The sequence below is a fragment of the Camellia sinensis genome, chromosome 4, assembly GCF_055761805.1.
Source record: "Camellia sinensis isolate YWXY chromosome 4, ASM5576180v1, whole genome shotgun sequence".
Lineage (NCBI taxonomy): Eukaryota > Viridiplantae > Streptophyta > Magnoliopsida > Ericales > Theaceae > Camellia > Camellia sinensis.
Window position 1 is genome coordinate 142,990,094 of NC_138964.1, and position 14,282 is coordinate 143,004,375.

The 14,282-nt window shown below is 42.2% G+C and overlaps 1 long non-coding RNA gene across 1 annotated transcript; it reads right to left on the bottom strand.

Moving 5' to 3' along the window:
* Nucleotides 1–9,806: 9,806 nt before the first annotated feature.
* LOC145789558 (uncharacterized) lies at nucleotides 9,807–13,999 on the bottom strand. Its single transcript, XR_014327609.1, has 3 exons — nucleotides 13,836–13,999; nucleotides 12,263–12,324; nucleotides 9,807–12,061 (listed from the first exon to the last, which is right to left on the bottom strand). It is a non-coding gene; the product is annotated as an uncharacterized LOC145789558 (long non-coding RNA).
* Nucleotides 14,000–14,282: the final 283 nt, after the last annotated feature.

Below are 14,282 nucleotides of genomic sequence, written 5' to 3' on the forward strand. Positions count from 1 at the left end.
TAGCCTATTTTTCAAGCTTAAGTGTGAAAATATGCATTTTTGGACTTAGTTTTCAAACCGGGAGTCCCGCGCTAGTTTCGTAAGTTTCCATAACTCGCATTGGTCCGTCCCGAGGTGTTTAAGGTGTTACCCGAGCCGTCTCATGGCTGTTGCACAATTTTGGGCTCCGATGGCCTACTTGCAAGCTTAAATGTGAAAAAGTGCATTTTTGGACTTAGTTTTCAGACCAGAAGTCCCGTGCTAGTTCCGTAAGTTTCCACAACTCACATTGGTCCCCGCCAAGGTGTTTGAGGTGTTCCTCGGACTGTCTCATGGCTGTTACACGATTTTGGCCACCGATGGCCTATTTTCAAGCTTAAGTTCAAGCTCCAGTGTGAAGAAGTACATTTTTGGACTTAGTTTTCAAACCGGGAGTCCTATCTTAGTTCTGTAAGTTTCCACAACTCACATTGCTCGCACCCGAGGTGTTTGAGGTGTCCCCTAGGCCGTCTCGTGGCTGTTGCGCGATTTTGGCCACCGATGGTCTACTTTTCCACTTCAAGTGTAAAAAAGTGCATTTTTTGACTTAGTTTTCGAACTCGGAGCGCTGTGCTAGTTCCGCAAGTTTCCACAACTCACATCGGTCCCTCCCGAGGTGTTAGGGGTGTTTCCCAGGCCATCTCATAGCTCTTGCACGATTTTGGTCTCCGATGGCCTATTTTCAAACTTAAGTGTGAAAGAGTGCATTTTTGGACTTAGTTTTCAAACCGGGAGTCCCGTGCTAGTTCCATAAGTTTCCACAACTTACATTGGCCCCTCCCGAGGTGTTTGAGGTGTTCCTAAGGCCATCACGTGGCTGTTGCACGATTTTTGCCTCCGATGGCCTATTTTTCACACTTAAGTGTGAAAAAGTGCATTTTTCGACTTAGTTTTTGAACCGAGAGTTCCGTGCAAGTTCCTTAAGTTTCCACAACTCACATTGGTCCCTCCCGAGGTGTTTGAGGTGTTGTATGGGACGTCTCGTGGCTATTGCACAATTTTGGCCTTTGATGGCCTATTTTTCAAGCTTAAGTGTGAAACAGTGAATTTTTGGACTTAGTTTTCGAACCGGGAGTCCCGTGCTAGTTCCATAAGTTTCCACAACTCACATTGGTCCATCTCGAGGTGTTTGAGGTGTTTCCTGTTTTGCCTTCCGATAGCCTATTTTTCAAGCTTAAATGTGAAAAAATGCATTTTGCGACTTAGTTTTCAAACCGGGAATCCGGTGCTAGTTCCGTAAGTTTCCGTAACTCACATTGGTCCCTCCTGAGGTGTTTGAGGTGTTACCCGGGCCGTCTCGTGGCTGTTACAAAATTTTGGCCTCCGATGGCCCATTTGCAAGCTTAAGTGTGAAAAAGTGAATTTTTGGACTTAGTTTTCAAACCGGGAGTCCCGTGCATGTTCCGTAAGTTTCCACAACTCACATTGGTCCCTCCCGAGGTGTTTGAGTTCTTCCCCGGACCGTCTTGTGGCTGTTGCACGATTTTGCCCTCCGATAGCCAATTTTCAAGCTGAAGTGTGAAAAAGTGTATTTTTTGACTTCGTTTTCAAACCGGGAGTTCTGTGCTAGTTCTGTAAGTTTCCATAACTCGAATTAGTCCCTTCGGAGGTGTTTGAGGTGTTCTCTAAGCTGTCTCGTGCCTATTGCACAATTTTGGCCACTGATGGCTTATTTTTCAAGCTTAAGTGTAAAAAAGTGCATTCTTGAACTTAGTTTTTGCAGCGGGAGTCCCGTGCTGGTTCCACAAGTTTCCACAACTCACATCGGTCCCTCTCGAGGTGTTTGAGGTGTTACTCAGGCCGTCTCGTGGGTCTTGCACGATTTTGGTGTTCGATGGCCTATTTTCAAACTTAAGTGTGAAAGAGTGCATTTTTCGACTTCATTTTCAAACCAGGAGTCTCGTGCTAGTTCTGTAAGTTTCCACAACTTACATTGTCCCCTCCCGAGGTGTTTGAGGTGTTCCCAAGGCCATCTCGTCGTTGTCGCACAATTTTGGCCTCCGATGGCCTACTTTTCAAGCTTAAGTGTGAAAAAGTGCATTTTTGGACTTAGTTTTTGAACCGGGAGTTCCGTGCTAGTTCCGTAAGTTTCCACAACTCACATTGGTCCTACCCAAGGTGTTGGAGGTGTTACCCGGGCCGTCTTGTAATGGTTGCACGATTTTGGCCTCCGATGGCCTGTTTTTCAATCTTAAGTGTGAAATAGTGAATTTTTGGACTTAGTTTTCGAACCGGGAGTCCCGTACTAGTTCCATAAGTTTCCACAACTCACATTGGTACCTCCCAAGGTGTTTGAGGTGTAACCCGGGCCATCTCGTGGCTGTTGCAAGATTTTGGCCTCTGATAGCCTATTTTCAAGATTAACCGTGAAAAAGTGCATTTTTAGACTTAGTTTTCGAACCGGGAGTCCCATGCTAGTTCTGTAAGTTTCCACAACTCATGTTGGTCCCTCTTGAGGTGTTTAAGGTGTTTCCCGGGCCGTCTCGTGGCTGTTGCCCGATTTTAGCTTCCGATAGCCTATTTTTCAAGCTTAAGTGTGAAAAAATGCATTTTTCGACTTAGTTTTTAAACCGGGAGTCCCGTGCTAGTTCCGTAAGTTTTCACAATTCACATTGGTCCCTCCCGAGGTGTTTGAGGTGTTCCCCGATCGTCTCATGCCTGTTGCACAATTTTGGCCTCCGATGGCCTATTTTCAAGCTTAAGTTCAAGTTTTATTGTGAAAAAGTATATTTTTGGACTTAGTTTTCAAACCGGGAGTCCTGTGCTAGTTCTGTCAGTTTCCACAACTCACATTGGTCCCTCCCGAGGTGTTTGAGGTGTTCCCCAGGCTATCTCATGACTGTTGCACGATTTTGGCCACCGATGGCCTACTTTTCAAGTTTATGTGTAAAAAAGTGCATTTCTAGACTTAGTTTTTGAACCGGGAGTCCCGTGCTAGTTTCGCAAGTTTCCAAAACTCACATCGGTCCCTCCTGAGGTGTTTTCCCTCCTGAGGTGTTTGAGGTGTTACCCGGGCCGTCTCGTAGCTCTTGCACGATTTTGGTGTCCGATGGCCTATTTTCAAACTTAAGTGTGGAAGAGGGCATTTTTGGACTTAGTTTTCAAACCGGGAGTCCCGTGCTAGTTCCGTAAGTTTCCACAACTTACATTGTCCCCTCTCGAGTTGTTTGAGGTGTTCCCAAGGCCATCTCGTGGCTGTCGCATGATTTTGACCACCGATGGCATATTTTTAAAGCTTAAGTGTGAAAAAGTGCATTTTTGGACTTAATTTTTGAACTAAGAGTTCCGTGCTAGTTCCGTAAGTTTTCACAACTCACATTAGTCCCACCCGAGGTGCTGGAGGTGTTTCCCAGGCCGTCTTGTGACTGTTGCACGATTTTGGCCTCCGATGGCCTATTTTTCAAGCTTAAGTGTGAAAAAGTACATTTTTGGACTTAGTTTTCGAATCGGGAGTCCCGTGCTAGTTCCATAAGTTTCCACAACTCACATTGGCACCTCCCGAGGTGTTTGAGGTGTAACCCAGGCCATCTCATGGCTGTTGCAAGATTTTGGCCTTTAATAGCCTATTTTCAAGCTTAACTATGAAAAAGTGCATTTTTGGACTTTGTTTTCAAACCGGGAGTCCCGTGCTAGTTCTGTAAGTTTGCACAACACACAATGGTCCCTCCCGAGGTGTTTGAAGTGTTACCCAGGCCGTCTCGTGGCTGTTGCATGATTTTGGCTTTCGATGGCCTATTTTTGAAGCTTAAGTGTGAAAAAGTGCATTTTTGGACTTAGTTTTTGAACCGGGTGTCCCGTGCTAGTTCCGTAAGTTATCACAACTCACATTGTTCCCTCCCGAAGTGTTTGAGGTGTTTCCAGGGCCGTCTCATGGCTGTTGCACGATTTTGGCTTCTGATGGCTTATTTTTCAAGTTTAAGTGTGAAAAAATGCATTTTTCAACTTAGTTTTCAAACCGGGAGTCCCGTGCTAGTTCCATAAGTTTCCATAACTCACATTGGTCTCTCCCGAGGTGTTTGAGGCTTTACCTGGGCTGTCTCATGGCTGTTGCACAATTTTGGCCTCTGATGGCCTATCTGCAAGGTTAAGTGTGAAAAAGTATATTTTTGGACTTAGTTTTCAAACCGGGAGTCCCGTGCTAGTTCTGCAACTTTCCACAACTCACATTGGTCCCTTCTGAGGTGTTTGAGGTGTTCCTTGGACCGTCTCGTGGTTGTTGCACGATTTTGGACTCCGATGGCCTATTTTCAAGCTAAAGTGTGAAAAAGTACATTTTTGGACTTAGTTTTCAAACGGGGAGTCCTGTGCTTGTTCTGTAAGTTTCCACAACTCACATTGGTTCCCTCCGAGGTGTTTGTGGTGTTCCCAAGGCCGTCTCGTGGCTGTTGCACAATTTTGGCTACTGATGGCCTACTTTTCAAATTTAAGTGTAAAAAAGTACATTTTTAGACTTAGTTTTCGAACCGGGAGTCCTGTACTAGTTCCACAAGTTTCCATAACTCACATCGGTCCCTCCTGAGGTGTTTGAGGTGTTACCCGGCCGGTCTCGTATCTCTTGCACGATTTTGGTGTCCCATGGCCTATTTTCAAACTTAAGTGTGAAAGAGTGCACTTTTGGACTTAGTTTTCAAACCGGGAGTCCCGTGCTAGTTCTATAAGTTTCCATAACTTACATTGTCCCCTCCCAAGGTGTTTGAGGTGTTCTCAAGGCCATCTCGTGGCTGTCGCACGATTTCGGTCTCCGATGGCCTATTTTTCAAGCTTAAGTGTGAAAAAGTGAATTTTTGGACTTAGTTTTTGAACCGGAAGTTCCGTGCTAGTTCCATAAGTTTCCACAACTCATATTGGTCCCACCCGTGGTGTTGGAGGTGTTACCCAGGCTATCTTGTGACTGTTGCACGATTTTGGCCTCCGATAGCCTATTTTTCAAGCTTAAGTGTGAAAAAGTACATTTTTGGACTTAGTTTTCGAACCGAGAGTCCCGTGCTAGTTCCATAAGTTTCCACAACCCACATTGGCACCTCCCGAGGTGTTCGAGGTGTAACCTGGGCCGCCTCGTGGCTGTTGCAAAATTTTGGCCTTTGATAGCCTATTTTCAAGCTTAACTGTGAAAAAGTGCATTTTTGGACTTAGTTTTCGAATCGACAATCCCGTGTTGATTTCGTAAGTTTCCACAACTCACATTGGTCTTCTGCCGAGGTGTTTGAGGTGTTTCCTGGGCCGTCTCATGACTGTTGCACGATTTTGGCTTCCGATAGCCTATTTTTCAAGCTTAAGTGTGAAAAAATACATTTTTCGACTTAGTTTTCAAACCGGGAGTCCCGTCCTAGTTCCGTAAGTTTCCATAACTCACATCGGTCCCTCCCGAGGTGTTTGAGGTATTGCCCGGGCTGTCTCGTGGCTGTTGCACAATTTTGGCCTCCGATGGCCTATTTGCAAGCTTAAGTGTGAAAAAGTGTATTTTTGGACTTAGTTTTCAAACCGGGAGTCCCGTGCTAGTTCCGTAAGTTTCCACAACTTACATTGGTCCCTCCAGAGGTGTTTGAGGTGTTCCCCGGACCGTCTCATGGCTATTGCACGATTTTTGCCTCCGATGGCCTATTTTCATGCTTAAGTTCAAGCTTCAGTGTGAAAAGGTGCATTTTTTGACTTAGTTTTCAAACCGGGAGTACTGTGCTAGTTCTATAAGTTTCCAAAACTCACATTGGTCCATCCTGAGGTGTTTGAGGTGCTCCCTGGGCCGTCCCGTGGCTGTTGCACGATTTTGGCCACCGATGGTCTACTTTTCAAGTTTAAGTGTAAAAAATTACATTTTTGGACTTAGTTTTCGAACTGGGAGTCCCGTGTTGGTTCCACAAGTTTCCAAAAATCACATCGGTCCATCCCGAGGTGTTTGAGGTGTTACCCCGGCCGTCTCGTGGCTCTTGCTTGATTTTGGTATCCAATGGCCTATTTTCGAACTTAAGTGTGAAAGAGTGCATTTTTGGACTTAGTTTTCAAACCGGGAGTCCCGTGCTAGTTCCGTAAGTTTCCAAAACAAACATTATCCCCTCCCGAGGTGTTTGAGGTGGTCCCAAGGCCATCTCGTGGCTGTCGCACGATTTTGCCCTCCAATAGCCTATTTTTCAAGTTTAAATGTGAAAAAGTGCATTTTTGGATTTAGTTTTTGATTTGGGAGTTCCGTGCTAATTGCGTAAGTTTTCACAACTCACATTGGTCCCACGCGAGGTGTTGGAGGTCTTACCCAGGCCGTCTTGTGATTGTTGCACGATTTTGGCATCCGATGTCTTATTTTTCAAACTTAAGTGTGAAAAAGTGCATTGTTGGACTTAGTTTTCGAACCGGGAGTCCCGTGCTAATTCCATAAGTTTTCACAACTCACATTGGTACCTCCGAAGGTGTTTGAGGTGTAACCCAGGCTGTCACGTGGCTGTTGCAAGATTTTGCCCTCTAATAGCCTATTTTCAAGCTTAACTGTGAAAAAGTGCATTTTTGGAGTTTGTTTTCAAACCGGGAGTCCCGTGCTAGTTCCGTAATTTTTCACAACTCACATTGATCCCTCCCGAGGTGTTCAATGTGTTACATGGGCCGTCTCGTGGCTGTTGCACGATTTGGCCTTTGGTGGCCTATTTTTCAAGCTTAAGTGTGAAAAAGTGCATTTTTGGACTTAGTTTTCGAACTGGCAATCCCGTGTTGATTTCATAAATTTTCACAACTCACATTGGTCTTCTGCCGATGTGTTTGAGGTGTTTCCTGGGCCGTCTCGTGACTGTTGCATGATTTTGGCTTCCGATGGCCTATTTTTCAAGCTTAAGTGTGAAAAAATGGATTTTTCGACTTAGTTATCAAACCGGGAGTCCCGTGCTAGTTCCGTAAGTTTTCATAAGTCACATCGGTCCCTCCAAGGTGTTTGAGGTGTTACCCAGGCTGTCTCATGGCTGTTGCACAATTTTGGCCTCCGATGGCCAATTTGCAAACTTAAGTGTGAAAAAGTGCATTTTTGGACTTAGTTTTCAAACCAGGAGTCCCGTGCTAGTTCTGTAAGTTTCCACAACTCACATTGGTCCCTTCTGATATGTTTAAGGTGTTCCTCAGACCGTCTCATGGCTGTTGCACGATTTTTGCCTCCGATGGCCTATTTTCAAGCTGAAGTCTGAAACAGTGCATTTTTGGACTTAGTTTTCAAATCGAGAGTCCTGTGCTAGTTCTGTAAGTTCCCACAACTCACATTGGTCCCTTCTGAGATGTTTGAGGTGTTCCCCAGGCCATCTTGTGGCTGTTGCACAATTTTGGCCATTGATGGCCTAGTTTTCAAGTTTAATTATAAAAAAAAATGCATTTTTTGACTTAGTTTTCGAACCAGGAGTCCCATGCTAGTTCCACAATTTTCCACAACTCACATCAGTCCCTCCCTAGGTGTTTGAGGTGTTACCCGAGCCGTTTCGTAGCTCTTGCACGATTTTGGTGTCCGATGGCCTATTTTCAAACTTAAGTGTGAAAGAGTGTATTTTTGGACTTAATTTTCAACCCGGGAGTCTCGTGCTAGTTTCGTAAGTTTCCACAACTTACATTGTCCCCTCCCGAGGTGTTTGAGGTGTTCCCAGGCCATCTCGTGGCTGTCGCACGATTTTGTCCACTGATGGCCTATTTTTCAAGCTTAAGTTTGAAAAAGTGCATTTTTGGACTTAGTTTTTGAACGGGGAGTTCCATGCTAGTTCCGTAAGTTTCCACAACTCACATTGGTCCCACCCGAGGTGTTGGAGGTTTTACCCAGGCCGCCTTGTGACTGTTGCACGATTCTGGCCTCCAATAGCCTATTTTTCATGCTTAAGTGTGAAAAAGTGCATTTTTGGACTTAGTTTGCGAACCGGGAGTCCCGTGCTAGTTCCATAAGTTTCCACAACTCACATCGGTACCTCCCGAGGTGTTTGAGGTGTAACCCGGTCCGTCTCGTGGCTGTTGCAAGATTTTGGCCTCTGATAGCCTATTTTCAAATTTAACCGTGAAAAAGTGCAATTTTTGACTTTGTTTCCAAACTGGGAGTCCCGTGCTAGTTCTGTAAGTTTTCACAACTCACATTGGTCCCTCCCGACATGTTTGAGGTATTACCTGGGGCTTCTCGTGGTTGTTGCACGATCTTGGCCTTCGATGGCCTATTTTTCAAGCTTAAGTGTGAAAAAGTCCATTTTTGGACTTAGTTTTTGAACCGGGAGTCCCGTGCCAGTTCCATAAGTTTCCACAACTCACATTGGTCCCTCCCGAGGTGTTTTAGGTGTTTGCTGGACCGTCTCGTGGCTGTTGCATGATTTTGGTTGCCAATAGCCTATTTTTCATGCTTAAGTGTGAAAAAATACATTTTTCGACTTAGTTTTAAAACCGGGAGTCCCGCGCTAGTTCTGTAAGTTTCCAAAACTCGCATTGGTCACTCCCGAGGTGTTTGAGGTGTTCCCCGGGCCGTCTCGTGGCTGTTGCACAATTTTGGCCTCCGATGGCCTATTTGCAAGCTTAAATGTGAAAAAATGCATTTTTGGACTTAGTTTTCAAATCAGGAGTCCCGTGCTAGTTCCGTAAGTTTCCACAACTAACATTGCTCCCTCCCGAGGTGTTTGAGGTGTTCCTCGTACCGTCTCATGGCTGTTGCACGATTTTGGCCCCCGATGGCCTATTTTCAAGCTTAAGTTCAAGCTCTAGTGTGAAAAAGTACATTTTTTGACTTAGTTTTCGAACCGGGAGTCCTATCCTTGTTCTGTAAGTTTCCACAACTCACATTGTTCCCTCCCGAGGTGTTTGAGGTGTCTCCCAGGCCGTCTCGTTGCTGTTGCACAACTTTAGCCACCGATGGCCTACTTTTCAAGTTTAAGTGTAAAAAAGTGTATTTTTGGACTTAGTTTTCGAACTTGGAATCCTGTGCTAGTTCCATAAGTTTCCAAAACTCACATTGGTCCCTCCCGAGGTGTTAGGGGTGTTACCCAGGCCGTCTCATAGCTCTTGCACGATTTTGGTGTCCGATGGCCTATTTTCAAACTTAAGTTTGAAAGAGTGCATTTTTGGACTTAGTTTTCAAACCGGGAGTCCCGTGCCAGTTCCGTAAGTTTCCACAACTTACATTGACCCCTCCCGAGGTATTTGAGGTGTTCCCAAGGCCATCTCATGGCTATTGCACGATTTTGGCCTCCGATGGCCAATTTTTCACACTTAAGTGTGAAAAAGTGCATTTTGGACTTAGTTTTTGAACCAGGAGTTCCGTGCAAGTTCCTTAAGTTTCCACAACTCACATTGGTCCCTCCCGAGGTGTTTGAGGTGTTGCATGGGACGTCTCGTGGCTGTTGCCCAATTTTGGCCTTCGATGGCCTATTTTTCAACCTTAAGTGTGAAAAAGTGCATTTTTGGACTTAGTCTTCGAACCAGGACTCCCGTGCTAGTTCCGTAAGTTTCCACAACTCACATTGGTCCCCCCGAGATTTTTGAGGTGTTCCCCGGGCCGTCTCGTGGCTATTCCACGATTTTGGCCTCCGATGGCCTATTTTCAAGCTTAAGTTCAAGCTTAAGTGTGAAAAATTGCATTTTTGGACTTAGTTTTCAAACCGGGAGTCCTGTGCTAGTCCTGTAAGTTTTCACATCTCACATTGGTCCCTCCCGAGGTTTTTGAGGTGTTCCCCAGGCGTCTCGTGGCTGTTGCACGATTTTGGCCACCGATGGCCTACTTTTCAAGTTTAAGTGTAAAAAAGTGCATTTTTTGACTTAGTTTTCGAACCGGAAGTCCCGTCCTAGTTCTGCACGTTTCAACAACTCACATAGGTCCCTCCCAAGGTGTTTAAGGTGTTACCCAGGCTGTCTCATAGCTCTTGCATGATTTTGGTGTCTGATGGCCTATTTTCAAACTTAAGTGTGAAATAGTGCAATTTTGGACTTAGATTTCAAACCGGGAGTCCCGTTCTAGTTCTGTAAGTTTTTGCAACTTACATTGGTCCCTCCCAAGGTGTTTGAGGTATTCCCACGGCCATCTCATGGCTGTTGCTTGATTTTGGCCTGCGATGGCCTGTTTTTCAAGCTTAAGTGTGTAAAAGTGCATTTTTGGACTTAGTTTTTGAACCGGCAGTTCAATGCTAGTTTCGTAAGTTTCCACAACTCACATTGGTCCCTCTCGAGGTGTTGGAGGTGTTATCTGGGTCGTCTTGTGACTGTTGCACGATTTTGGCCACCGATGGCCTATTTTTCAAGCTTAAGTATGAAAAAGTACATTTTTGGACTTAGTTTTCGAACCGGGGGTCCCGTGCTAGTTCCGTAAATTTCCATAACTCACATTGTCCCTCCCGAGGTGTTTTATGTTTTATCCGGGCCATCTTGTGGCTGTTGCACGATTTTGGCCTCTGATAGCCTATTTTCAAGCCTAAGTGTGAAAAAGTGCATTTTTGGACTTTGTTTTGAAACCGAGAGTCCCGTGCTAGTTTTGTAACTTTTCATAACTCACATTGGTCCCTCCCGAGGTGTTTGAGGTGTTACCCAGGCCGTCTCGCAGCTGTTGCACGATTTTGGCCTTCGATGGCCTATTTTTCAAGTCAAGTGTGAAAAAGTACATTTTTGGACTTAGTTTTCAGACCGGGAGTCTCGTGCTAGTTCCGTAAGTTTCCATAACTCACATTGGTCCCTTCTGAAGTGGCTAAGGTGTTGCCTGGGCCGTCTCGTGGCTATTGCACGATTTTGGCCTCCGATAGCCTATTTTTCAAGCTTAAGTGTGAAAAAGTGCATTTTTGGACTTAGTTTTCAAATTGGGAGTTCCGTGCTAGTTATGTAAGTTTTCACAACTCACATTGGTCCCTCCCGAGGTGTTTGAGGTGTTACCCTGGCCGTCTCATGGCTGTTGCACGATTTTGGCCTCCGATGGCCTATTTGCAAGCTTAAGTGTGAAAAAGTGCATTTTTGGACTTAGTTTTCAAACCGGGAGTCCTGTGCTATTTCCGTAAGTTTTCACAACTCACGTTGGTCCCTCCCGAGGTGTTTGAGATGTTACCCGGGCTGTCTCATGGCTGTTGCACGATTTATGCCTCCGATGGCCTATTTTCAAGCTTAAGTGTGAAAAAGTGCATTTTTGGACTTAATTTTCAAACCGGGAGTCCCGTGCTAGTTCCGTAAGTTGTCACAACTCACATTGGTCGTTCCCGAGGTGTTTAAGGTGTTACTTGGGCCGTCTCATGGATGTTGCATGATTTTGGCTTCTGATGGCCTATTTTCAAGCTTAAGTGTGAAAAAATGCATTTTTGGACGTAGTTTTTAAACCGGGAATACCGTGCTAGTTCTGTAAGTTTCCACAACTCACATTGGTCCCTCCCGAGGTGTTTGAGGTGTTCCCCGGATCGTCTCGTGGCTGTTGCACGATTTTTGCCTCCGATGGCCTATTTTCAAGCTTAAGTTTGAGGTGATAAATATTGTTACCAATAAAAGAAAAATTCTGAATTTTTAAACCGACCTTTATATTTAATAAAAGAAGATGATAGAAAAATGTGAATAGTGATATGCTGAACCAAAATAACAATTGTCAATATGTGAACATCATGAACTATAGTGTTTGCCACATTATATATACAAAAGTTCAAACTGTAATTTAAGTTCAGTTTAGATAGAGTAATATAATCTAAAAACAAATATAATCTATCATGTGCATAGCTGTTGGTGAAAAGAAATATAATCAAAAATAAGATTCTCTTTGAAATGCTTCCCAAGAGTTGCTTCTTGAATCATGTGCATTGCAATTTATAAGAATTTCTTCCTACATATGAAAATTTGATATTTTAACTCAGAGCCACTTGAATTTCTTTCTTTATTTACCATATGATACGTTGTTTTGTTTAGGATTGCATGAAGACTTATCTAGAATGGATAAAATAACCATTAATTTAAGGATAAAATAAAAATTATACTAAAGAAAAGTAGAGACGTATCTTGGGTTGGGTGGAAGTTGAACAACAATTGTTGAAATTAGGAGCTCTTTCAACAAGAGATACTTTAGCTTCTTCGATTTTCTTCAAATTGGGGCTCTTGAAGTCTGATGTTCAAAAGTGAAAATGTTTATGAGATGGGCTTTGATCATTTGATGAATATACTTATGTTTTAATAAAAAAATTTCAAATATGTAATCTGCATATATAAATCAATTTCAAAATTTATGCTTCTAAACTGTAAAAGTCACGCAATGTATAAAATAATGAATTAAATGTTCTGGGTTTTTTTAATCTAGAATCCTTACTTTGGAGATAGATTCTAAGTTCTTGCTTCCACAAGCTCGCCAACCTCAGAGCATCCAAATACCTGTACTTGGAGATTATATAATTGCAACCAATAAAAAATTGGTAATAGTTCTAACATTTTTTGAACAATGAATATGCATATATAAATCAATTTTAAATGTTGTGTTTCTCAATAGTAAGGGTGCATGCAATGTATAAAAACCCATGAACATCCAAAAAGTTGTACTTGGGAACATTGAAGCTAATATGCAAATGCTTTAACCAAACCCAAGATAAAAAACAAATGTTCTAAACTTACTAATTCAAAAAGTGAGCCAAAAGAAATGAAATTAGAAAGCGTCAACCAATATTGGTATAGAAAATTCCAATTTTCAACCATTCAAAAGTGGAAATTAGTAATGCATTGAACTTGACTATATAACAGATGTACAAAAGATTTGGGAGGAAGATTATGCATAGAGAAAAATGGCAAATTATAAAATAGTTTAGGAACAAAAAGAAAAACAAAATTGAACTTAAAATTGGTATGATATTACTACTGATATTAGAAGTAATTTTTTTCCCTTCAAGAATCAACAACAAATTAGCATCCCTTTGATTCACAAGTTTTTGAAAGATTAAATAATGGCTCAGATGAGCATCTGTTAAAATAAGATGTTCATAGATTGTTGGTTATTATTCAAGAAAACTAACAATTAATTAGCTCTAAAATGTTCATGGCCAACTTTGTATTAGAAAATAACCACCGAACACAGAATAATGGATGGTTAGCAAGGCTCCTCTTCATTTTCAGCAATACTACACCCTCCCTCACACACACATACACACACACACACACACAAAAAAAACGAGAAATTACCCATAACCTAAACTCAAAGGCCAACATTCATTCATGATGTGACGTATAACAAGAAGTTTAACTATACAGCCTGGTTTGAAATTCTAGGTAATTTCATGATATCAATTTTTTGGGTGCATAAAATTTTCACTTCAAATATATATATATATATATATATAAATTGTTTTTCCTAGATTTATAAATTGTAGATTGTCAGGTAGAAAGAGAGAGTCCCTAATATACCTATCCAAAAATTATATTACCTATTATCTAAACAGACAACACCTCTTAGTGATACCTGTGAAATCCTGCCTTCTGAAAGCAACCTTAGATTTCCTTTGTTTAAGCTTGGTAAGGTTCATCATTTGTTACTAGAGCAAAAGTATAAATTTCTATTCTAGATTTTGTAGCCTAATATTGGTGGCTGGTAGTTAGAATGCCTCTTTATTTATGGTTGAGACACCAATAGATTTTATATTTTCTATTTTCAAAGGCATATTAGCAAACAATTGGTGTGCATAATTTACACATAAATTAAATTAAAGAAAAAGAACATGGAAATGAACAAATTGAATCAATATCATCAAAATCAAAATCACAGTCACTCGTCAGTGGCGGTGGGTGGGTCGATTTGGGGCTGGGTTTTATAAAGGAATGCGAATGGAAGAAGAAAACCCTAGATGTGAAAATTAGGGGAAGAGAGACAGAAAGAGGGGGAAATAGAGAGAACATACCTGGGTAATGCTCCAACGGTGGATCAATAGTGGTGCTCATGTGCGATGGCAATGATGCTCCTGTACCTAACGACGATGGAAACAAAGCGAGAGAGATGGCATGGAAGGAGGAAGGCAGAGGTGTGTGAGAGAGAGAAGACACACAGGGGAGAGAGAGAGAGAGACAAGCGTGATATAAAATGGGAATATTAGATATAAAAATATAATTTGAAAAATATATATGTAATCACACATTAATTAAAAGGTGTGATTAAAAAAATATATATATATAATCACATTTAATAAAAAAGTGACATAAAAAATAAATACTATCACACTCAATTAAATTAGGTATGATTAAAATATTAATTTGATTTTTTTAATCATTCCTCATTAAAAATGTCATGTTTTAATTTCCTTAAGTGTGATCTTTAAGCATTTTTGCAGTAGTGATACCTATGAAGATGC